Below are 25,943 nucleotides of genomic sequence, written 5' to 3' on the forward strand. Positions count from 1 at the left end.
TCCCCATGGATATGCAGATGGTTTGATCTATTCTTGATGTTCCACTGACAGAGCACAGCCTGTGATGTCCTGGAATGAATCTGAAGTGAAGGGTGATGGTTGTGACAAGGCCACTAAGCACGATGTGCCCAATAGGCTGATGACAGAAGCGGTGCAAGTGGTTGCACAAAAAGAAGTCAGTGCTACAGTGCTGCCCGGTGACCATACACCACAAGAAGAATAGCTCGCTGGCGTTTACCATGACAAGGCTGTCACCACGGCCCATTATGGTGCGGGTGACAAACCGATGCATGTAGCGCAGGGCTGGACTTGTGATACCCATGGATTTGGACTTACTGGATTTATACAAGTCTGTGTTCAGGGCAATGGAACTCCAAAAGTTGATGTTGTTGTAGAGCATGCGGTTCCTTAGGATCTCCTTGTAACACCCCTCACCCGTCTACAGTGTAGCCGAGTAAGGCGTGTCACACGGAGTACTGGAGCACCTAATCTTATCTGGTTTCATTACAGTTCTTAATTTACTTGTTTAAAAACTTTATCTAAGGTTTAGGCTATTTTTACTGTTTATCAAAATCTGACTAATTTGGAAATTTTAAAAATTTTAACGATAATCCAGCAGAGTGCTGGCTATAATTTGGACTAACAGTTCTTCTGAACCTGCCAAAAGTAATTTCAATATATACTCAAATTCACAACTCAGAATCAGTCTCAAAATCTCTCATACTCAATCTTAATCAGAATCATCATGATCAAATACTTAACTCATATATTAGAATTCTTACATTTCATTATCTTACATAATTTGCCAACTAATTACATAAGTTTGTCAAGTACAGGATATACAAATAATTTACAATATACTTACAATGAACAAAATGCATAATATGTGTAATATGAGCCCTATCTATATGCATTGCAGAGGAGGTGACAACCTTGAACTCTTCTGACACTTCTGCAGATCTGGACTTCAAAAATCTCAGTCAAAGTACCTGCGAGGAAAACAATTCTATTGCGCTAAGCATTTCTGCTTAGTGGTGCAATAATATAAAAAGAAATAATATATACAAACAAAGAAAGAATTAAATCATAATTTGGATACTCAAGAATCAATTTAATTTGGTATGGTATTGTATCAACTATCTTATATACTAGTTTGTTCCTCTTGGAAGTACTAAGTTATAACCTTTCAGTAAATATACTCAGTATACAAATTATTCTAACTATATTGTATTTTAATTCTCTATGGTTCTGCAAATTATATATTTTTTTTATATTTCTATTGCTAATCTCTTTTACTCATTTCATTTAATACTTAATTGAATTGTACTAAAATTTCATCATACTTAACTTAACTTAATTACCTGAATGAAATAATGTTTTAATTGACTGCCCGTGTAGCCTATACACTGACCAGACTGGATAAACGGTTATACTAGCACTGGGTTCCTAATACCTCGGGCCGTCACACCATCATTCACAAAGTATCTCCTAGTGTACAAATAGTGTGGCTAAAAAGCCATATAATCAATCACTAAGGTAATAAGCCAAGTATCATAACATAATTCGTATAGCCATAGGCTATTAAAATCACAGTGTGGCATAATAAGCCATAAAACACAATATGGCATAAAGCCATTTACAGAACAGCTGTCAGAACCCTATTGGCATGCCAACCTATCCAAACTAGGCAATACTAAGGCATTTACAAACTTAAATATTTATTTCATTATTTTTAGGGTTTATAGGTCATTATGCCTTTCACTGGTCAACAAAATTATTGAACATTTTATGCATCATGGAGGTTGACTCTAGTATCAACATGTCACAATTATTCAGTAGATCATCAGACAGATCACATTTCCTATCAATTGTTCTAAAGTACCATTGTGCTCAAAGCATTTTTCTTGTCTCTGATAATAAGGACTAATGTCCCATTCATACATTCATGTGATTTATTAAGTCATTATGTTTCTTATTCACAATATTAATCAAACATAAACATTGACTTTTCTACACTGAACAGATATGTTGGTTCTAGTTCCACTAGGATTCCTCATTTTGAGTTTATACTTGTTGGCATTGATTTCCAAACTTAATTCAATGCTAATTATATGTGATTCCACATTTTCAAATTTCATGGCCAATGGTTATTGTTCCATTAGGTTAGGCTATAGGGTGAAATTAGTAAAATTCTCTTCATCAAATTGTTTCTTATTGTGTCTTCTTTAATTCTCTTTTTGAATTACTCCATTTTGAGTTGTATAACTCGAGTTATGGTCAATTAACCATAACTAGGTCAAATCTGAATTTTAGTTCCCTTAGTAGTAATTTTGATTTTGGAATTTACTAATTTATTTGGACTGCTTATAATGACACTTAGGCCTAGTGTGCTTTATAGGATTTGTTGCCCTACGTCTTATAGTCATTTAGAAATTTTACTTGTAATTTGTTAAGTCTTATAGAATAATTTATAGTCAAATTGTTGACTTGGACTCAAAGGTCCTATATTGGCATGGTTCTCAAGTAGGTCAATGGCTTTGACCTTAAATTCCGGCTTTATACATTTATAATTTGAGGAAGTTGCCTAAAACAAAGTTTTAGGCCTCTTCTTAGCTTTCCATATTGGTATGGCTCATTACATTTGGATACTTCTTGTGGGAGATATGCCTATTTGAATTTTCTGGACTTAATGGTCAATTGTACCAATTCCAAATTTAGTGTGCTAGATTGGTCAAGCTAAATGTCCTATTTCCATCAATTTTTAGCTTCTGGTCAAAGGAGCAAATTTGTAGTTCTATATCTTATTGAACTTTTGGCACTAATTTCAGGTCATTCTGAGTTGTATAGACCAAGATATGGTCAATTTACTAAAGCTAGACAGATTGCATTTTCAATGCAACTTTAGGTCATTTTTAGGTCAAGTTCAATTCTGGCAGATTTAGTACCCTAACTTGGGCAAGCAATTTGACTTGGTTCTAGTCATTTCTGGGCTTTAGTGTCTTCATAAGAGTTGTAGCTCTATGTCTAATCTTTCCATTGATATAAATTTCAGGTCATTTGGATCTATTTTGAGTGAGTTATGGCTAAATGAGTGACTACTGTTCATATGGTCAAATTCTGGGTTGCAATGGTTCTGGATAGTTTTGATAGCTCAAATTGTGCAAACAATTTGACTGAGTAAATGGCATTTCTGGGTTCTATGATCTTTACTAAAGTTGTAGCTCTATGTCTAAGCTTTCCAACGGTATAACTTTCAGGTCATTTGGAGTTGTGTAGACCAAGATATGGTCTTTTACTATGGCTTGTCAAGTTACACTTATATTGCACTATTAGGTCATTTTTAAGTCAAAGTCAATTCGGCTAGTTTTTGTAACCCAACTTAGGCAATCAATTTGACTTGGTTAATGGCATTTATGGGCTTGGTGGCCTGTACCAAAGTTTTAGCCCTATGTCTAAGCTTTCCAACGATATAAATTTCAGGTCATTTGGACCTGTTTTCGCTGAGTTATGGCCAATTTTGTGAATACTATTCATATGGTTAGGTTTAGTGTTTACCCATTACCAAATCCGGATTAGATCCAATTTATGGTCACTTTTTGGACAGAATTTTAACAATGTTTCTACATGAAAGTTAGCACATTTTGTTTCTAGTTTTACCTCCAATTGGAATCATACCAATTGGGGTCACACAATTAGGGTTATAGCTCCAAAGCATACTACCTTTATACAATTCTTAAATACCAATCAACTACACATTCAATACCTTAGCTCCCCATACCTAAATTCGCGATTAGTAACATACTAACGTCATACATCACATCTCATTATGGTTAATTGTAGCAGTATATACAAATCCTCAACATACCAAATACAAACCTAATTCACAATGTCAACATTAACATATTATCCACATAAAAACGCCCAACAATTACATATAATTCCAACAATAATTTACATACACTTCCATTAATCCCTTAGTACCATAATTCATCAAGTAAATTCATGAAATCATGCACTCTTCATTGAACCTCAAGGCTGCCAAAACATCATCAATGGCCAAAGTCTTCCATAATTTCTTTCAAGCCCTAATTCTAAAGCTCATTCACACATACACATGGAATTAATTCACTAACACATCAAATTACTTTAATTAACCTTAATTCCCATCAAATTCATATAAGAATAAACTACTTACCTTTTACTTCCTTGGCTGTCCAAAAATGAATATGTCAATAACTCATCAAATCTTTCAAATTTCTTCACCATTCAACTCATCTCAACCTTAATACAAACTTTAATGAATCAAGGGATGAAAAGCTAGCACTAACCTTTTATGGAGCTTGATCAAACTTCATCAAATGCTGCCCTTTTTGCTCCCTATGTGTTGCCCATGATGTGTAGAACAACTTTAGTGAAGAAACTTAGAGGAAAAAATGGCTTGATCATGGGTTGATAAAGCTTGCTTCATGGACGTCCATGGATGAACTTAGGAGAGAAAATCAAATTCGGCAATGGTGATGAAGGAGTGAAGAAGATGAAAATATTTAGTGGAAAATGCTTTTCACTTATGGTTTTATACCCCACTAACCATTTAAATAATAGTTAAAATAATTAAACTTTCATAATTCTAATTATAGCCCCATATTTCCTTTAATTGCATTTCATTTATAATTTCATTTTTTATGGGATTTCCAAAGTTTAATTCTACTTATTTTTAATGGACATTGAGGTCAAAAGGAAACTCTAGGTGTCAAATGACCAAAATACCCCTCTTCGGGTTGCATTTCAAATTTTTCGGTGCTACCGATTTACTCTTTGTACCGCTGATTCCTTAAATTTTTTTGTTTTTGTTTATACTAACTTACTAAAATTATCTTTGACATTTCCAATGTCAATTACACCTTAGTAGACCTTTAATTATGTCCCAAAAATATTTCCCCGAGTTTTTCGCGGTCTAGGGCTAGTCGACGTTCCTCGTCGTAACTTCCCGGTGCGGTCACCCATCGCTACGGTTCCGGCTCGTTTAACTTAATCACATTTCATCTCTTTTATTTTCTCTTAATTTTTCTTCTGTTTTCTTAATTTTTGGCTGTCTGTATTCTGACTGTCCACATTCTGGTTGTCTGTACTCTGGCCGCCTGTCCTTCAGCTGTCCGGACAGACATCAGCCGTCAGTACAGTAGAACGTACCAACTACGTAAGTGAGGATGTTACAACTCCTCCTCTCTAAAAAGGAATTTTGTCCTCGAAATTCATCGAATTTAAACAACTGATCTTATTGTTATCTCATAATTCTATTCACTTTCCCATCATTGTTTTCTTTTGCCTTTATTGGGTCTACTCATGAAAGTCTATTATTCATTAGTTCTCTGATTTCTCATACTGGAATCCTTACTGGTCCTTCAGTCTCTTTTACCAATTCCAACTCTGTTAAATTACCCTTTTTCTAGGTATTCTGCATTTATCTCATACAACACCTTATACCTTGGTATCTTCATGCTTATTTAATAATTATCACTATGCATAAACTCCATCAATGGAAAGTATTTATTCTTGCTTCCAGAGGGAGTAGCACTACAACTTCTAAATATTTTCTCAAATGCCTAAATTATTCCTTTTTGACAAAAATATCAAAATAATTATAAGACTCCATATTGAAGTTTAAATATCTTTACCGAAATCAGTTCAATATACTATTGTTCTGCACTTTCTCCCTTACAGTGCTTCATAGGGTGTTATTTGTATGCTAGCTTAATAACTATTATTATATATAAATTTTACCAGTGGGAGGTATCTGTCCATCTCCCCTCAAATTAAATGACACAAGTTCTCAGTATATTCTTGAGGACTTATCACATATTACAGGTTATTATTATCATTTCATTTCTTTATTTACAGGAACTCAATGAGTTTCAGAATTTACCTGAATTAATCATTTCGATTGTAGGATGTCTGAGGAAGATAAGCCGTACTGAAATCTCTAAGCTTATAAAAATTACTGTGGTACAAGAAGTTCATATTAGTGTAACTGAGTGACTAACTCTAGCTACCTTACAAGTGTGATCTTTCAGTATGATAGTTCTGAAGTTTAAATTTTTAACTAAAATTTTCACATTTATTTCCCGTAATAGTACTATATTCGGGCATAACTGTATCAAATCATAGACTACTACAAATGTTCTCATTTTATTGTACCATAAGGAAGCACGTAGCTCTATACAATAATCCCATGTCGATACTGTAATCTGCAGCTTACAATACAAATATCGAGAATATTACATAGTCACTACATTATAACCTCATGAACTAGGTTTTCTACTTCTTTTTCTAATGCCCTCTGCGACTCTGAGTCCATATATTAACTTTGAATAATCAAAAGTAAATAGATCTGCATTAATGTCACCTCGACTCTTATGAATGCAATGCAGATATGCACACTAGTTCTTTTTACTTATCTGTGCCTAGGAACACCTAAACCGTGCTCTGATACTACTAAATGTAACACCCCTCACCCATCTACAGTGTAGCCTAGCAAGGCGTGTCACACGGAGTGCCGGAGCTGTAACAACCCTATTTGCATAGCCTGGTATATTTCACTGTTTCGGTGACTGGTGTTAGTCTAGATAATTAAGAGAAGTAGAACCACGTTTAAGACACCTAGATAAGCCCTGAGCGCAAATAATTAGTAATTGTCAAATGGTTAAGTATAAATAAGAAAAACAGAACACAAGAAGTTAAATGAGCCGAGAGTCACAGCGATGGATGACCTTCTCGAAAAGGACTGCGAGGTCGATCTAAACTTAAATTTCAAACTGTAAAATGTGACACTGCAGTCCTTAGGACTATTGCGAACATAGTAGAAAAGAGAAAATCATGAAAAAGAATTGTTAAGCAGGTCAAATAATTAGGTCAGAGATCCGGAAGAAATACTGAATAACTTACAAGCCGGATTGAACCGGCGAGGGGCGATTTGGTCAATTCACCCCTAGAGCTGACTCCTGACCTAACTGTCCAATAACAACAGAGAAAAGAAAATTTTGGAATTAAGAATTAAATTAAAGAACTATTAAAAAATTTAGGAAAATGGAAAAAAAAATAAGAAAAAGTTCTATTGCATCATTTTGATGACATCACAAATGATGTCAAAATAAAAATTAATTTTGCCCAATAATTGACCAAGTCAAATGGCTAATTTAAAGAGATAAATGACATAAAAAAATAAAAAGAAAATTCATTTTCATCTTCCTCAACACATTCAGCCACCCCATATCTGTTAGTAGTATGCCCTAGAGCATATCATTTAGTATGTATCTTGTACATCTTTTATTAATAAAAGGCATTTCCACTTTTCCATTTACATAATATATTTATGTGTAATAGAAAAGGTCCATTGATATTTTGTTAGAAATTCTATTCTTAAGTTGTTAAGAATATGAGTGACAGTATCTCTAGTACAGAGTATCATAAATAGGTTCACAATCGAGGATACTTCATAATAAGGACATGACTTATCTAGAAAGATTGTATTTATGTTTGTTCCTAAGTTATTTATATGAGATATAAAAAAGATGGAATGGTGAGTCTCATGCCATATAACAAACATGATAGGCATTTATACATGATAAGTAGGCCGAACCAATGACGCTTATGATAAGCACATAGAGTTTACTCTTATCAATGTATTGTCATAAATTATATCAGTGCATATAATCTTTACACCTGAGATAGTATAGTTATCATGTATATAGATGGTTTGAGTTTGATACTGCTTTCATACTTGTACTGTGTATGGGTATATGGGCATGTGTTGGCTCCTACTAGTTATATATGGAGGTAGGTGTTGATCAAGATGGAATCTGTTCCTCTAAGTAAATAGGGATAAAATTCTATGTTCATTTAATTGTTCTTGATGTTTCAAGTTCCTGGCTAGGACAGATAGATTTAATCAGAAAAGGGTTTCTGATAAGAAAATCTTTTTAATCAAGAACTGGAATTAAAAGAGAACAAAATATTCATAGCAAATGGGGTTTGACATAAATTATGACACCAGCTTGAATTGGGATTTTGTAACTGAGAGATTCTAGTGCATGGTAACATATGATTATAGGTTCATTTAAGGTAAACCTTATTACTAATTGGGTGGCCATGGCATGCTATGCTAGGTGTTAACCATGGTCTATGAGATGTATAAAATGGTTTAGAGAAATCATTTACGGTAAGAAAGAGTTCTGATGATATTAAGAGTTGATATCATATTTCATTGCCAATTAGTGATGAGCTTAGTAAGTTACACACATACACAAGTTATCACCTAATTAAATATATTTAATTAATTAATTAAAGAGTTTAATTGATTAATTAAATAGGTTTGGTTTGCAATTAGATTGCAAAGTCCCTAGCATGACTTGAAACCAAATCTAGATTATTTAATGTATAATATAAGTTAAATTTATATTTAAAGTATTTAAATATGAATTTAATTAATGAGAAATTAATTAATAAAGATTAATTAATTAATTTATATTTGATATAAATTGATTAGAAGAAGATAAATAATTATTTTGGGCTAAGAACTCAAAATTAAGACACAGGGGCATTTTGGTCATTTCACAAGGTGACATGTGGCACCATGAGATGGTGACACATGGCACTACACATAAGCTTGCCAAATGTTTTTCAATCATGTAAGATGATTAAAATTAATATTAAATATAGGTTTGACACTTGACACAATGTGATTGGGTCAATTAAACCTATAACCAATCAGAGGGTGACATGTAGTAAGGGTTTAATGTGTTGACCTGGCTATGTAAGTGTTGTTATGAAAAGAAAACAACACAACCAGTAGCTGCGCCTCTTTGTGCCGCCACCCAAAGGCTCTTCTCCCTCTCTTCTTCTTCATCTCTCATCAATTCCAAGAGATTAGCAAACAATCTTTTGAATTAAAAATACTAGAAATTGTTTCTAGTGTCCTGTTTATATTTTTAATCTCTTAAAAGACAAAACTTGATTTTCTAATTAATAGAAAAAGCTTTAGAAGTTGTTCAAGGTCTAACATAGGTGAACTTGGTGTGGACAAGCTAGAGGGACAACATTTGGTGTCCTCAAGACGCATCCGAAAAGCACAAATACACTGCAGCGCATCAAGATGTTAGTGTATTTATTCTTTATCTAATCTAGGGTTATAAAATTAATTTGATTAATTTTAAAATATTAAATAGCAAATACAGATCCAAAAACATATTAAAAGAGTTTTAATATGTTGTTTATCATTGAAATCAAATAGATAAAAACAAATCTTACATGATGCATGTGACCCTAGGTGAAAATTTTGAATTTCAATGATCTAAACTTGTGTTTTTCATGCTTCCGCTCCTTCAATTGGTATCAGAGCCACTATATTTGCCATTTAGATTATTCATTATATGATTTAATTGTGTGGTTTGATCATGAGATGATAGATCCATTGCTGGTTGCAATGATAAAGGTGGTGGCTTGATGGAGACTCCATATGTGCGCATGGTTTGAGCACCTCTTATGGTGCGCATTGTTTGGGCAATGTTTGGGCAATTATTGTATGATCTAATGCTCATAATTATGTCTATTTTATGTCTAATTAAATTGTTTAATTAGAGTTTTAAATCACACAGTTAAATTTTAATTCAAATCTGAATTTTTAAAGTCATTTGAATGTGATTCAAATATGAATTTTAAAAGTTATTTGAATATGATTCAAAACTGAATTTTTAAAGTTATTTGAATGTGATTCAAATCTGAATTTTTAAAAGTTGTTTGAATGTGATTCAAATTTGATTTTTTAAAGTTGTTTGAATTTGATTCAAATCCGAATTTTTGAATTTGTTTGAATGTGATTCAAATTTGAATTTTTAAATTTGTTTGAATGTGATTCAAATCTGAATTTTTAAATTTGTTTGAATCATATTCAAATCTAAATTCTTAAGTTGAATATGAGATATTCAATTTAATTTAAGTATGTATGTTTTATTTAATTATTAAATAGTAATATGCATGATGGATAATCATGGACTATAAAAGACCAATGTGATTGGATTTATTTCTTTTATGTTTCTTTGGGTTGTAAATTAATTAATTTATTTTAATTTATTTTGGGCATGTATTATTAAGGTTGTAATAATTTTTGGGTTGTAATTTCATTTATTTAGTTCTTGTAAATTCGCCTTGGAATGCCAAGGATTACAATATAATTGGATTGCAAGAAGAACAAGGAGGTCAAGAGCATTGGTGGGACCAGTGGGAGGAATTCAATATCAAGTGTTGATTATGTACTTCTTCAGCAACTCTTGTAATATGAATGAATGAAACGCACCTATGAATGCCTTGATTCAATTCTTGGTGGCTCAGAATTGAATCCCTTAGAAAAGTCCATGATCATACCATATTTATTTATTGTCCATGAATGCGTGAGATGTATGAGAATGTATGCAATTATATGATATATGCATGCTAATTAGATAATGTGCAAAGCGAGACTTTAATAGTAATTAGGATGACCATAAAATCTTCCAAACAAATGATTAAGTTGGAAATGTTATAATTAAAGTAATTATAACATGAGCCCTCTATTGAGACAGTTATTTTAAGAAATTTTAAATACTTGCATAAGATGCAATTAATTTAAGAGATTTTCTTAAGAATAATTATTAAGCATGGGATGTTGTAAATATGTAAATGGTTTGGTAGCCAATATTGGATGTACCTGAGGACATTAAAATTATTTGCATAATTACTAGCTCAATGGGAACAACTTAACTAATGCAAGATAAGTCAATAATGGATGTACCTGAGATTTTGAGCATTAGGGGCTAGGTAAAGGATTGAACCTCACATGAGATGTGATGGGCAAGGAGTTGCTCACTTATAGTTTATTGTAATTCCAATAACGGATGTACCTGAGGATGATCAATAGAATTATAATAATTCAATTACTCACTAGAAATCCATCCAACTAGGATTTCCATTTTCTACTTTGGAAGTGTAGGATTCGCTAAGTTAGTGGGAGGACCAATTTGATTAAAAGACCATAATCATTTTGGTTAATTACATGATACATTTACTAATTAATCTAGTTATTTTCTGCAGTTAAATTTTCTAATAATAATGAGCATAGAACAACCACCACCATCCAATATCCTTGCAAGCATACTTGATCGCAATAGGTTGACAGGACCTAATCTATTTGATTGGCTAAGAAATTTGAAACTTGTTCTAAACCTTGAACTTATTAGATATGTTCTAGACTCACAGGTTCCTGGTCCCTTACCTCCAGAGGCCACACAAGAGGAATATGAAACTTGGGATAAATGGAAGGAGCATGATATGAGAGTTAAGTGTCACATGCTTGCTTCTATGAGTAATGAGTTACAGAAGCAACATGAGAACATGCAGAGTGCAAGTGAGATCCTCCTTCACCTACAAGAGTTGTATGGTGAGCACAGTAGGAATTCTAGGTATGAGATATCTAGGCAGCTGCTCCGCATGAGGATGCCTGAGGGATAAAATGTTGGGGATCATGTCTACAAGATGATTCAGCTGATTGAGCAGTTGGAACATTTTGACTTTAACATAGATTTCCAACTGCAGACGGATTTAATCCTTTAGTCCCTTCCTAAGTCATTTAAGAATTTTGTGACAAATTTCCATATGACTAAGTAGGAACGCACCTTGGCTGGTTTACTCAACATACTGGTTATTGCCCAAAAGAATATGACGAGCAATAAAGAAAAAGATGTAGCTTTGATTGCATTTTCTTCTACTGGAAAGTCCAACAAGAAGAAGGACAATAAGAAAAATAAACCTCAAATTCCTGGTCCTTCCAAGTAAATAGCTAAAAAGATAGGGAAGACCAAAGCTGACAAAGGCAAAAGGAAAGTGTTTTCACTGCCATAATGATGGGCACAAGAATAGGAACTACCCAGAGTATAGCCAATAATAGAAGCTTGCAGTAACGAGATGCTAGATTCCGAATTGGCAATGGCTCAACTGTTGAAGCCTTAGCCATAGGATTTAAATCTTTATACATGTGTGGACATATTTTATATTTAAATAAGGTTATGCATGTACCTAATGCCTTTTAAGAACATCATTTCTATATCTAATTTGACTAAAGATGGTTATGAACTTCAGTTCATAAATGATGTTTGCAATATTTATTTTGGAAATAAATATGTTGGTTTGGGTTATATGCATAATGGACTTTATTATCTAGATAATAATGTTAAATACAAATCTAATTATATCAATCTAAAAGAATACAATGCCATGATGAAAATCAACTCAAGTTCAAAATATATTTAGCACTTAAGGTTAGGTCATGTTGTAGAAGATAGGATTGCAAAGCTAGAGAAAATGAGGATTTTATCCTCATTGGGTTTTGGACCTACTCCAACTTGTGAATCCTACCTTCAGGGCAAAATGACTAGATTGCCCGTTGTTGGACAAGGACTAAGAGCTGAAAATATTTTAGAGCTAATACATAGTGATGTATGTGGTCCATTTAAAGAAATGGATAGAGGCGATTTTCATTATTTTATTACCTTTACTGATGATAAATCAAGGTTTGGGTATTTGTATTTTATGAAATATAAACATGAATCCTTTGAAAAGTTTAAAGAATTTAAATCTGAAGTAGAAAATCAAATAGGAAAAAGTATTAAAGCTCTTCGATCAGATCGTGGAGGTGAATATTTGAGTACTGAATTTTATGAATACTTAAGAGAACACAGCATTGTTTCCCAGCTGACTCCTCTAGGACACCAGAATTGAATGGTGTATCTAAAAGGAGAAATCATAGCTTATTGGATATGGTACGTAGTATGATAAGCTATACTAATATGCCAATCTCCTTTTGGGGATTTGCATTAGAATCAGCTTTGTATATTATGAATAGGATTCCATCAAATTCAGTTTCTTCCACACCTTATGAGATATGGCATGGAAGAAAACCAAGTCTTAAGCATGGTAAGATTTGGGGTTGTCCAGCTTATATCAAAATGCTAAACACTGATAAATTGGAAACCAAATCAGAAAATGGTCGATTTGTTGGATATCCAAAAGATAGTTTTGGATACTATTTTTATTTGCCTACATCACAAAAGGTTGTGGTGAGTAGAGATGCCACATTTCTTAAACAACAGTTTGTTCAAGAAGGAGGCAAACAAAGGCAAATAGAGTTAGAATTGGAGAATTCTGGCCAACCAACAGATCATATGGATATAGATCCATCTAGTCAACCTACACCCGTTGATGAAACATATACAGCTGTACCTCGTAGAACAACCAGGGTATCTCACCCACCAATGAGATATGGTTTCCTTCATGAAGAAGATCAAGAGTTGTCTACTCATAAAGAAGTAGATCATGAAGATGATCCACCTACCTATAAAGAAGCTATATTAGATATAGACTCTTCAAAATGGATTGATGCTATGAAATCTGATATTGATTCCATGCATAAGAATCAAGTTTGGGATCTTGTTGACCCACCTAAAGGTATAGTACCTACAGAGAACAAATGGGTTTTTAAGAAGAAAATTGGTTCTGATGGAAAGGTAGAGACCTATAAAGCAAGGCTAGTAGTAAAAGGGTTTCGCCAAAGGCAAGGAATCGACTATGAGGAGACTTTCTCGCCTGTTGCCAATCTTAAATCAATTAGGATTCTATTAGCAATAGCTGCATACTATGATTATGAGATTTGGCAGATAGATGTCAAAACAGCTTTTCTCAATGGATACATTGAAGAAAACATTTTCATGGAACAACCTAAGGGTTTTGAATCCCAAGATGGTTCCAAGGTATACATGCTAAAGCGATCCATTTATGGGTTGAAACAAGCTTCGAAGAGTTGGAACATCCATTTTGATGAAGCCATTAAATCATTTGGTTTTATCAAAAATGAGGATGAGCCATGTGTATATAAGAAGGTTAGTGATAGTGCTATCACTTTCCTTGTCTTATATGTGGATGACATACTATTGATGGGTAATGATACCAATACATTCTCCATGAAAGACTTAGGGGAGGCAACCTATATTCTTGGGATTCGCATCTATAGAGATAGAGCGAAATGAATAATTAGTTTATCCCAAAGTCTATACTTGGAAAAGGTGTTAATGAGGTTTAACATGCTTGATTCCAAGAGAGGATTGTTACCAGTGAGACATGGTATCCACCTTTCTAAAGAGATGTCTCCAAAGACACCTGAAGAAAGAGATAAAATAGCCAGGATTCTATATGCTTCGGCTATTAAAAGTTTAATGTGTGCAATGTTGTGTACTAGGCTGGATATAGCATATGTTGTTTGTTTAACAAGCAGGTATCAATCCAATCCTGGTTTCGAACACTGGATAGCTGTCAAGAATATCCTTAAGTACTTGAGAAGAACTAAGGATTTATTCTTGATTTATGGAGGTGGAGACTTGCAATTGGATGGTTATGCTGATTTTAATTTCTAATTAGTTATCGATGATAGAAAGTCTACCTCTGGATATGTGTTCATTTGTAATGGAGGTGCAGTCAATTAGAAGAGTTCCAAAAAGAGCACGACTGTAGATTCCACTACCGAGGCTGAGTATATTGCTACTTCAGATGCTGCAAAGGAAGCTATTTGGATAAAGAAGTTCGTGATAGAACTTGCAGTAGTTCCTTCCATTGAGTCAGCAGTTCCACTTCACTGTGACAACAATAGAGCAGACATACAGGCTAAGGAACCCCGGTCTCACTAGAAATCCAAACACATAGAAAGGCGCTACCACATTGTCAGAGAAATAGTTGGACGAGGTGATGTAGCCAAGCAGAAAATAGCATCAGCTGAAAATCCAGCTGATCCATTCACTAAGCCTATGTCACAGACTCAGCTAGACCGGCATCTTGAGAAGATGGGTCTAAGATATTGTAATGAATGGCTGTAGTGCTAGCGGGAGATCGTTAGTAGTATGCCCTAGAGCATATCATTTAGTATGTATCTTGTACATCTTTTATTAATAAAAGACATTTTCACTTTTCTATTTACATAATATATTTATGTGTAATAGAAAAGGTCCATTGATATTTTTTTAGAAATTCTATTCTTATGCTGTTAAGAATATGAGTGACAGTATCTCTAGCACAAAGTATCATAAATAGGTTCACAATTGAGGATACTTCATAATAAGGACATGACTTATCCAGAAAGATTGTATTCATGTTTGTTCCCAAGTTATTTATATGAGATATAAATAAGATGGAATGGTGAGTCTTAGGCCATATAACAAACATGATAGACACTTATTGACAAGCACATGGAGTTTACTCTTGTCCATTTATTGTCATAAATCATATCAGTGCATATAATCTTTAGACCTGAGATAGCACAGTTATCTTGTATATAGGTGGTTTGAGTTTGATATTGCTTTCATACTTGTACTGTTTATGGGTATATGGGTATGTGTTGGCTCCTACTAGTTATATATGGAGATAGGTGTTGATCAAGATGGAATCTGTTCCTCAAAGTAAATAGGGATAAAATCCTATGTTCATTTAATTATTCTTGATATATCAAGTTCCTGGCCAAGACAGATAGATTTAATCAGAAAAGAGTTTCTGATAAGAAAATCTTTTTAATCAAGAACTGGAATTAAAAGAGAACATAATATTCATAGCAAATGGGGTTTGACATAAACCATGACTCCAGCTTGAATTGGGATTTTGTGACAGAGAGATTGTAGTGCATGGTAACATATGATTATAGGTTCATTTTAGGTAAACCTTATTACTAATTGGGTGGCTATGGCATACTATGCTAAGTGTTAACCATGGTCTATGAGATGTATAAAATGGTTTAGAGAAATCATTTATGGTAAGAAAGAGTTCTGATGATATTAAGAGTTGATATCATATTTCATTGCCAATTAGTGAAGAGCTTAGTAAGTCACACCCATACACAAGTTATCACCTAATTAAATATGATTTAATTAATTAATTAAAGAGTTTAATTTATTAATTAAATAGGTTTGGTTTGCAATTAGATTGCAAAGTCCCTAGCATGACTTGAAACCAAATCTAGATTATTGGATGTATAGTATAAGTTAAATTTATATTTAAAGTGTTTAAATATGAATTTAATTAATGAGAAATTAATGAATAAAGATTAATTAATTAATTTATATTTGATATAAATTGATTAGAAGAAGAAAAATAATTATTTTGGGTTGAGAACTCAAAATTAAGACACAGGAGCATTTTGGTCATTTCACATGGTGACATGTGGCACCATGAGATGGTGACACATGGCACTACCCATAAGCTTGCCAAATGTTTTTTAATCATGTAAGATGATTAAAATTAAGATTAAATATGGGTTTTACACTTGGCACAATGTGATTGAGTCAATTAAACCTATAACCAATCAGAGGGTGACATGTGGTAAGGGTTTAATGTGTTGACCTAGCTATATAAGTGTTGTTATAAAAAGAAAACAACACAACCAGCTGCTGCTCCTCTTTGTGCCGCTACCCAAAGGCTCTTCTCCCTCTCTTCTTCTTCATCTCTCATCAATTCTAAGAGATTAGCAAACAATCTCTTGAATTAAAAATACTAGAAATTGTTTCTAGTGTCCTGTTTATATCTTTAATCTCTTAAAAGGCAAAACTTGATTTTCTAATTAATAGAAAAAGCTTTAGAAGCTGTTCAAGGGCTGCCATAATGAAGGAACGGAAGCGTGAAAAACACAAGTTTATACCATTGAATTCAAAACTTTTCACCTCGGGTCACATGCATCATGCAAGATTTATTTTTATCTATTTGATTTCAATGATAAACAACATTTTAAAACTCTTTTAATATGTTTTTGGATCTGTATTTTCCATTTAAGATTTTAAAATTAATCAGATTAATTTTAGAACCCTAGATTAAATCAAGAACGATTACACTAACCTCTTGATGCACTGCAGCGTGTCTGCGCCTTTGAGATTCGTCTTCAGGACACCAAATATTGTCCCTCTAGCTTGTCCACACCAAGAACACCTATGGCAGCCCTTGAACATCTTCTAAAGCTTTTTCTATTAATTAGAAATTCAAGTTCTGCCTTTTAAGAGATTAGAGATGTAAACAGGACACTAGAAATAATTTCTAGTGTTCTTAATTCAAGAGATTGATGGGTAATCTCTTTGAATTGATGAGAGATGAAGAAGAATAGATGAAAAGCCTCAAAGTGGCATGACAAAGGAGAGGAGTGGCTGCTGGTTACTTTTTCTTTTCATAATAACACTTAAATAGCTAGGTTAACACATTAAACCCTTGCCACATGTCACCCTTTGATTAGCTCTAGGTTTAAGTGACCCAATCATTGCTAAGTGTCAAACCTATATTTAATCTTGATTTTAATCATTTTACATGATTAAAAAAAAACATTCGGCAAGCTTATGTGTGATCCCATGTGTCACCATCCCATGGTGCCACGTGCCACACTGTGAAATGACCAAAATGCCCCTGTGTCTTAATTTTGAGTTCTTAACCCAAAATAATTATTTTTCTTCTTCTAATTAATTTATATCAAATATAAATTAATTAATTAATCTCTATTAATTAATTTCTCATTAATTAAATTTATATTTAAACACTTTAAATATAAATTTAATTTATACTACACATCCAATAATCTAGATTTGGTTTCAAGTCATGCTAGGGACTTTGCAATTTAATTGCAAACCAAACCTATTTAATTAATCAATTAAACTCTTTTATTAATTAATTAAATCATATTTAAATAGGTGATAACTTGTGTATGTGTGTGACTTACTTGGCTCATTACTATTTGGCAATGAGACATGATATCAACTCTTAATATCATCAAAACTCTATCTTACCATAAATGATTTCTCTAAATCATTTTATGAACCTCATAGACCATGGTTAACACCTAGCATAGCATGCCATGGCCACCCAATTAGTAATAAGGTTTACCTTAAATGAACCTACAATCATATTTTACCATGCACTAGAATCTCTCTGTTACAAAATCCCAACTCAAGCTGGAGTCACGATTTATGTAAAACTCCATTTGCTATGAATATTATGTTCTCTTTTAATTCTAGTTCTTGATTAAAAAGATTTTTTATCGGAAACTCTTTTCTGAATAAATCTATCCGTCCTGGCCAGGAACTTGAAACATCAAGAATAATTAAATGAACATAGAATTTTATCTTTATTTACTTGGAGGAACAGATTCCATCTTGATTAACACCTACCTCCATATATAACTAGTAGGAGCCAACAGATGCCCATATACCCATACACAGTACAAGTATGAAAGCAGTATCAAACTGAAACTACCTATATACAAGATAACTGTGCTATCTTAGGTCTAAAGATTATATGCACTGATATGATTTATGACAAAACATTGACAAGAGTAAACTCCATGTGCTTGTCATAAGTGTCACTGGTTCGGCCTACTTATCATTTATAAGTGCCTATCATGTTTGTCATATGGCATGAGACTCACCATTCCATCTTATTTATATCTCATATAAATAACTTGGTAACAAACATGAATACAATATTTCTGGATAAGTCATGTCCTTATTATGAAGTATCCTCGATTGTGAACCTATTTATGATACTTTGTGCTAGAAATATTGTCACTCATATTCTTAACAACTTAAGAATAATATTTCTAACAAAATATCAATGGACCTTTTCTATTACACATAAATATATTATGTAAACGAAAAAGTGGAAATGCCGTTTATTAATAAAAATATGTACAAGATACATATTAAATGATATGCTCTAGGGCATACTACTAACAATCTCCCACTAGCAATAGAGCCATTCATTACAATATCTTAGACCTATCTTCTCAAGATGTCGGTCTAACTGAGTCTGTGACATAGGCTTAGTGAATGGATTAGCTGGATTTTCAGCTGATGCTATTTTCTGCATGGCTATATCGCCTCGCCCAACTATTTCTCTGATAATATGGTAGCGCCTTTCTATGTGTTTGGATTTCTGGTGAGACCTTGGTTCCTTAGCCTGTATGACTGCTCCATTATTGTCACAGTGTAGTGGAACTGCTGACTCAATGGAAGGAACTACTGTAAGTTCATCACGAACTTCTTTATCCAAACGACTTCCTTTGCGACATCGATGCGAGAATATACTCACCTCGTAGTGGAATCTCTGATCGTGCTCTGTTTGGAACTCTTCCAACTGACTGCACCTCCATTACAAATGAACACATTTCCAGAGGTAGACTTTCTATCATCGATATCTGATTGGAAATCAGAATCAGTATAACCATCCAATTGCAAGTCTCCACCTCCATAAATCAAGAATAAATCCTTAGTTCTTCTCAAGTACTTAAGGATATTCTTGAGAGCTATCCAGTGTTCCAAACCTGGATTGGATTGATACCTGCTAGTCAAACTAACAGCATATGCGATATCCGGCCTAGTACACAACATTGCATACATTAAACTTCCAATAACCGAAGCATATGGAATCCTGGCCATCTTATCTCTTTCTTTAGGTGTCTTTGGAGACATCTCTTTAGAAAGATGGATACCATGTCTCACTGGTAACAATCCTCTCTTGGAATCAAGCATGTTAAACCTCTTTAACACCTTTTCCAAGTATAGACTTTGAGATAAACCAATTATTCTTTTCGCTTTATCTCTATAGATGCGAATCCCAAGAATATAGGTTGCCTACCCTAAGTCTTTCATGGAGAATGTATTTGACAACCATACCTTTATAGTCATCAACATACCTGTGTCATTACCCATCAACAGTATGTCATCCACATATAAGACAAGGAAAGTGATAGCACTGTCACTAACCTTCTTATATACACATGGCTCATCCTCATTTTTGATAAAACCAAAGGATTTAATGGCTTCATCAAAACGGATGTTCCAACTCCTCGAAGCTTGTTTCAACCCATAAATGGATCGCTTTAGCTTGCATACCTTGGAACCATCTTGGGATTCAAAACCCCTAGGTTGTTCCATGAAAATGTTTTCTTCAATGTATCCATTGAGAAAAGCTGTTTTGACATCCATCTGCCAAATCTCATAATCATAGTATGCAGCTAATGCTAATAAAATCATAATTGATTTAAGCATGGCAACAGGCGAGAAAGTCTCCTCATAATCGATTCCTTGCCTTTGGCGAAACCCTTTTGCTACTAGCCTTGCCTTATAGGTCTCTACCTTTCCATCAGAACCAATTTTCTTCTTGAAAACCCATTTATTCCCTATAGGTACAATACCTTCAGGTGGGTCAACAAGATCCCAAACTTGATTCTTATACATGGAATCAATCTCGGATTTCATAGCATCAATCCATTTTGAAGAGTCAATATCTGATATAGCTTCTTCATAGGTAAGTGGATCATCTCCATGATCTACTTCTTCATGAGTAGACAACTCTTGTTCTTTTTCATGAAGGAAACCATATCTCACTGGTGGGTGAGATGCCCTGGTTGTTCTACGAGGAACAGCTGTAGATGTTTCATCAATGGGTATAGGTTGACTAGATGGATCTATATCCATCTGATCTGTTGGTTGGTCAGAATTCTCCAATTCTAACTCTATTTGCCTTCCTTTGCCTCCTTCTTGAACAAACTATTGTTCAAGAAATGTGGCATCTCTACTTATCACAACCTTTTGTGAAGTAGGCAAATAAAAATAATATCCAAAACTATCTTTTGGATATCCAACAAATCGACCTTTTACGATCCGGTCTCCAATTTATCGTTGTTCGACTTTTGATATAATTTGGACAACCCCAAATCTGAACATGCTTAAGACTTGGTTTTCTTCCATGCCATATCTCATAAGGTGTGGAAAGCGATTTTGATGGAATCCTATTCAGAATATACAAAGCTGATTCTAATGCAAATCCCCAAAAGAAGATTGGCATATCAGTATAGCTCATCATACTACGTACCATATCCAATAGGATACGATTTCTCCTTTCAGATACACCATTCAGCTGTGGCGTTCCTGGAGGAGTCAGCTGAGAAACAATGCCATGCTCTCTCAACTATTCATCAAATTCAGTACTCAAATATTCACCTCCACGATCTGATCGAAGAGCTTTAATACTCTTTCCTGTTTGATTTTCTACTTCAGATTTAAATTCTTTGAACTTTTCAAAGGATTCATGTTTGTGTTTCATTAAATACAAATACCCAAACCTTGATTTATCATCAGTAAAGGTAATAAAATAATGAAAACCCCCTCTAGCCATTTCTTTAAATGGACCACATACATCACTATGTATTAGCTCCAAAATATTTTCAGCTCTTAGCCCTTGTCCAACAAAGGGTGATCTAGTCATTTTGCCTTGAAGGCAAGATTCACAAGTTGGAGTAGGCTCAGAGCCCAATGAGGATAGAATCCCCATTTTCTCCAATTTTGTAATCCTATCTTCTACAACATGACATAATCTTAAGTGCCAAATATATTTTGAACTTGAGTTGGTTTTCACCATGGCATTGCATTCTTTTAGATCACTTGCATTCAATTTGTGTTTGTCATTATTATCCAAATAATAAAGACCATCATTCATATAACCCGAACCAACATACTTATTTCCAAAATAAATATTGCAAACATCATCTGTGAACTGAAATTCATAGCCATTTCTAGTCAAACTAAATACAGAAATGATGTTCTTAAAAGCATCAAGTACATATAAAATATTATCCAAACACAAAACATGTAAAAAGATTTAGATCCTATGGCTAAAGCTTCAACAGTTGAGCCATTGCCAATCTGGACTCTAATATCTTAAGAACGCAAGCTACTACTGTTTACTAGTTCCTACATATCATTAGAAATGTGAGAACTGGCACCAGTATCTAAAACCCAAGCTGTAGATGAACTATGAGTATCATCAGAATCTAAATAACAAGATATGGACATACCTTCCGAAGGTGTATCCTTCTTGTCCTTCAGAGAAGCAAGATACTCTGGGCAGTTCCTTTTCCAGTGCCCATCCTTTTGGCAGTGGAAACACTTTCCTTTGCCTCCATCAGCTTTAGTCTTCCTTTTCTGTTTAGCTATTTTCTTGGAAGGACCAGGAATCTGAGGTCTCTTTTTCTTATTGCCCTTCTTCTTGTTGGACTTTCCAGCAGAAGAAGATGCAACCAAAGCTACCTCTTTTCCTTTATTGCCTGGCATATTCTTTTGGGCAATAACCAGCATGTTGAGTAAACCAGCTAAGGTGTATTCCTGTTTAGTCATATGGAAATTTGTCACAAAATTCCCAAAAGACTCAGGAAGGGATTGAAGGATCAAATCCGTCTGTAGTTGGAAATCCATGTTGAAGTCAAGATGTTCCAACTGCTCAATCAGCCGAATCATCTTGTGGACATGATCCCCAACATTCTGTCCCTTAGACATCCTCATACAGAATAGCTGTCTAGATATCTCATACCTAGCATTCCTGCTGTGCTCACCATACAACTCTTGTAGGTGAAGGAGGATCTCACTCACACTCTGCATGTTCTCATGTTGCTTCTGTAACTTATTACTCATGGAAGCAAGCATGTAACACTTAGCTCTCATATCATGCTCCTTCCACTTGTCCAAAATTTCATGTTCCTCTTGTGTGGCCTCTGGAGGTAAGGGACCAGGAACATTTGAATCCAGAACATATCCTATATGTTCAAGGTTCAGGACAACATTCAAATTTCTTAGCCAATCAGACAGATTAGGTCCTGTCAACCTATTGTGATCAAGTATGCTTGCAAGGATATTGGATGGTGGTGGTTGTTTTGTGCTCATTTTTATCAGAAAATTAACTGCAGAAAATAACCAGATTAATTAGTAAATGTATCATGTAATTAACCAAAATGATTATGGTCTTTTAATCAAATTAGTCCTCCCACTAACTTAGCGAATCCTACACTTCCAAAGTAGAAAACGAAAATACTAGTTGGATGGATTTCTAGTGGGTGATTGAATTCTTATAATTCTATTGAACATCCTTAGGTACATCTATTATTGGAATTACAATAAACTATAAGTGAGCAACTCCTTTCCCATCACATCTCATGTGAGGTTCAATCCTTTACCTTGCCCCTAATGCTCAAAATCTCAGGTACATCCATTATTGACTTATCTTGCATTAGTTAAGTTGATCCCATTGAGCCAGTAATTATAAAAATAATTTTAATGTCCTCAGGTACATCCAATATTGGCCACTAAACCATTTACATATTTACAACATCTCATGCTTAACAATTATTCTTAAGAAAATCTCTTAAATTAATTGCATCTTATGCAACTATTTAAAATTTCTTAAAATAGTTGCCCCAATGGAGGGCCTATGTTTTAATTACTTTAATTATAGCATATCCAACTTAATCATTTGTTTGGAAGATTTTATGGTCATTCTAATTACTATTAAGGTCTCACTTTGTACATTATGCAATTAGCATGCATATATCATATAATAGCATACATTCCCATACATCTCATGCATTCATGGATAAGCAATAAATATGGTATGATCATGGACTTTCTAAGGGATTCAATTCTGAGCCACCAAGAATTGAATCAGGGCATTCCTAGGTGCATTTCATTCATTCATTTTACAAGAGTCGCTGAAGGAGTACATAATCAAGACTTGATCTTGAATTCCTCCCACTGGTCCCACCAATTCTCTTGACCTCCTTGAACTTCTTGCAATCCAATATTACATAGTAATCCTTGGCATACCAAGGCGAATTTACAAGAACTTAAATAAATGAAATTACAACCCAAAATTATTACAAACTTAATAATACATGCCCAAAATAAATTAAAATAAATTAATTAATTTACAATCCCAAAGAAACATAAAAGAAATAAATCCAATCACATTGGTCTTTTATAGTCCATGATCATCCATCATGCATATCACTATTTAACAATTAAATAAAACATACATACTTAAATTAAATTGAATATCTCATATTCAACTTAAAAATCCAGATTTGAATATGATTTAAATAAATTTAAAAATTCAGATTTGAATCTCATTCAAACAAATTTAAAAATTCAGATTTGAATGACATTCAAACAACTTTTAAAATTCAGATTTGAATCACATTCAAACATTTTTAAAAAATCAGATTTGAATCACATTCAAACATTTTTTTAAAAATCAGATCTGAATTTTATTCAATCAATTTTTAAAAATCAGATTTAAATATGATTCAAACAACTTTAAAAATTCAGATTTGAATCACATTCAAACAACTTTTAAAATTCAGATTTGAATCACATTCAAACAATTTTAAAAATTCTGATTTGAATCATAATTTAATTGTGTGATTAAAATTACTAATTAAACACTTTAATTAGTCAAAGAATAGGCCTTAGATCATACAACAATTGCAGAACTAAAAGCCAAACCATGCGCATCATTGTTGGTGTTTTTTTTAAGTATGCCGCCACCTTGCTTTGCAACCAGCAATGATCTTTTGATCTCATGATCAAACACACAATTAAATCATATAATCAATAATCTAAATGGCAAATATAGTGGCTCTGATACCAATTGAAGGAACGGAAGCGTGAAAAACACAAGTTTATACCATTGAATTTAAAACTTTTCACCTAGGGTCACATGCATCATGCAAGATTTATTTGTATCTATTTGATTTCATTGATAAACAACATATTAAAACTCTTTTAATATGTTTTTTGATCTGTATTTGCCATTTAAGATTTTAAAATTAATCAGATTAATTTTAGAACCCTAGATTAAATTAAGAACGATTACACTAACCTCTTGATGCAATGCAGCGTGTCTGCGCCTTTGAGATTCATATTCAGGACACCAGATGTTGTCCCTCTAGCTTGTCCACACCAAGAACACCTATGGCAGCCCTGGAACAGCTTCTAAAGCTTTTTCTATTAATTAGAAATTCAAGTTCTGCCTTTTAAGAGATTAGAGATGTAAACAGGACACTAGAAACAATTTCTAGTATTCTTAATTCAAGAGATTGATGGCTAATCTCTTTGAATTGATGAGAGATGAAGAAGAATAGATGAAAAGCCTCAAAGTGGCGTGACAAAGGAGAGGAGTGGCTGCTGGTTACTTTTTCTTTTCATAATAACACTTAAATAGCTAGGTTAACACATTAAACCCTTGCCACATGTCACCCTTTGATTAGCTCTAGGTTTAAGTGACCCAATCACATTGTGCCAAGTGTCAAACCTATATTTAATCTTGATTTTAATCATTTTACATGATTAAAAAAAAACATTCGGCAAGTTTATATGTAATCCCATGTGTCACCATCTCATGGTGCCACGTGCCACACTGTGAAATGACCAAAATGCCCCTGTGTCTTAATTTTGTGTTCTTAACCCAAAATAATTATTTTTCTTCTTCTAATTAATTTATATCAAATATAAATTAATTAATTAATCTCTATTAATTAATTTCTCATTAATTAAATTCATATTAAATACTTTAAATATAAATTTAATTTATACTACACATCCAATAATCTAGATTTGGTTTCAAGTCATGCTAGGGACTTTGCAATTTAATTGCAAACCAAATCTATTTAATTAATCAATTAAAATATTTAATTAATTAATTAAATCATATTTAAATAGGTGATAACTTGTGTATGTGTGTGACTTACTAGACTCATCACTAATTGGCAATGAGACATGATATCAACTCTTAATATCATCAGAACTCTTTCTTACCATAAATGATTTCTCTAAATCATTTTATGAACCTCATAGACCATGGTTAACACCTAGCATAGCATGCCATGGCCACCCAATTAGTAATAAGGTTTACCATAAATGAACCTATAATCATATGTTACCATGCACTAGAATCTCTCTGTTACAAAATCCCAACTCAAGCTGGAGTCATGGTTTATGTAAAAGTCCATTTGCTATGAATAT

This window comes from Hevea brasiliensis, chromosome 9 (assembly GCF_030052815.1).
Source record: "Hevea brasiliensis isolate MT/VB/25A 57/8 chromosome 9, ASM3005281v1, whole genome shotgun sequence".
NCBI classification, from domain to species: Eukaryota; Viridiplantae; Streptophyta; class Magnoliopsida; order Malpighiales; family Euphorbiaceae; genus Hevea; species Hevea brasiliensis.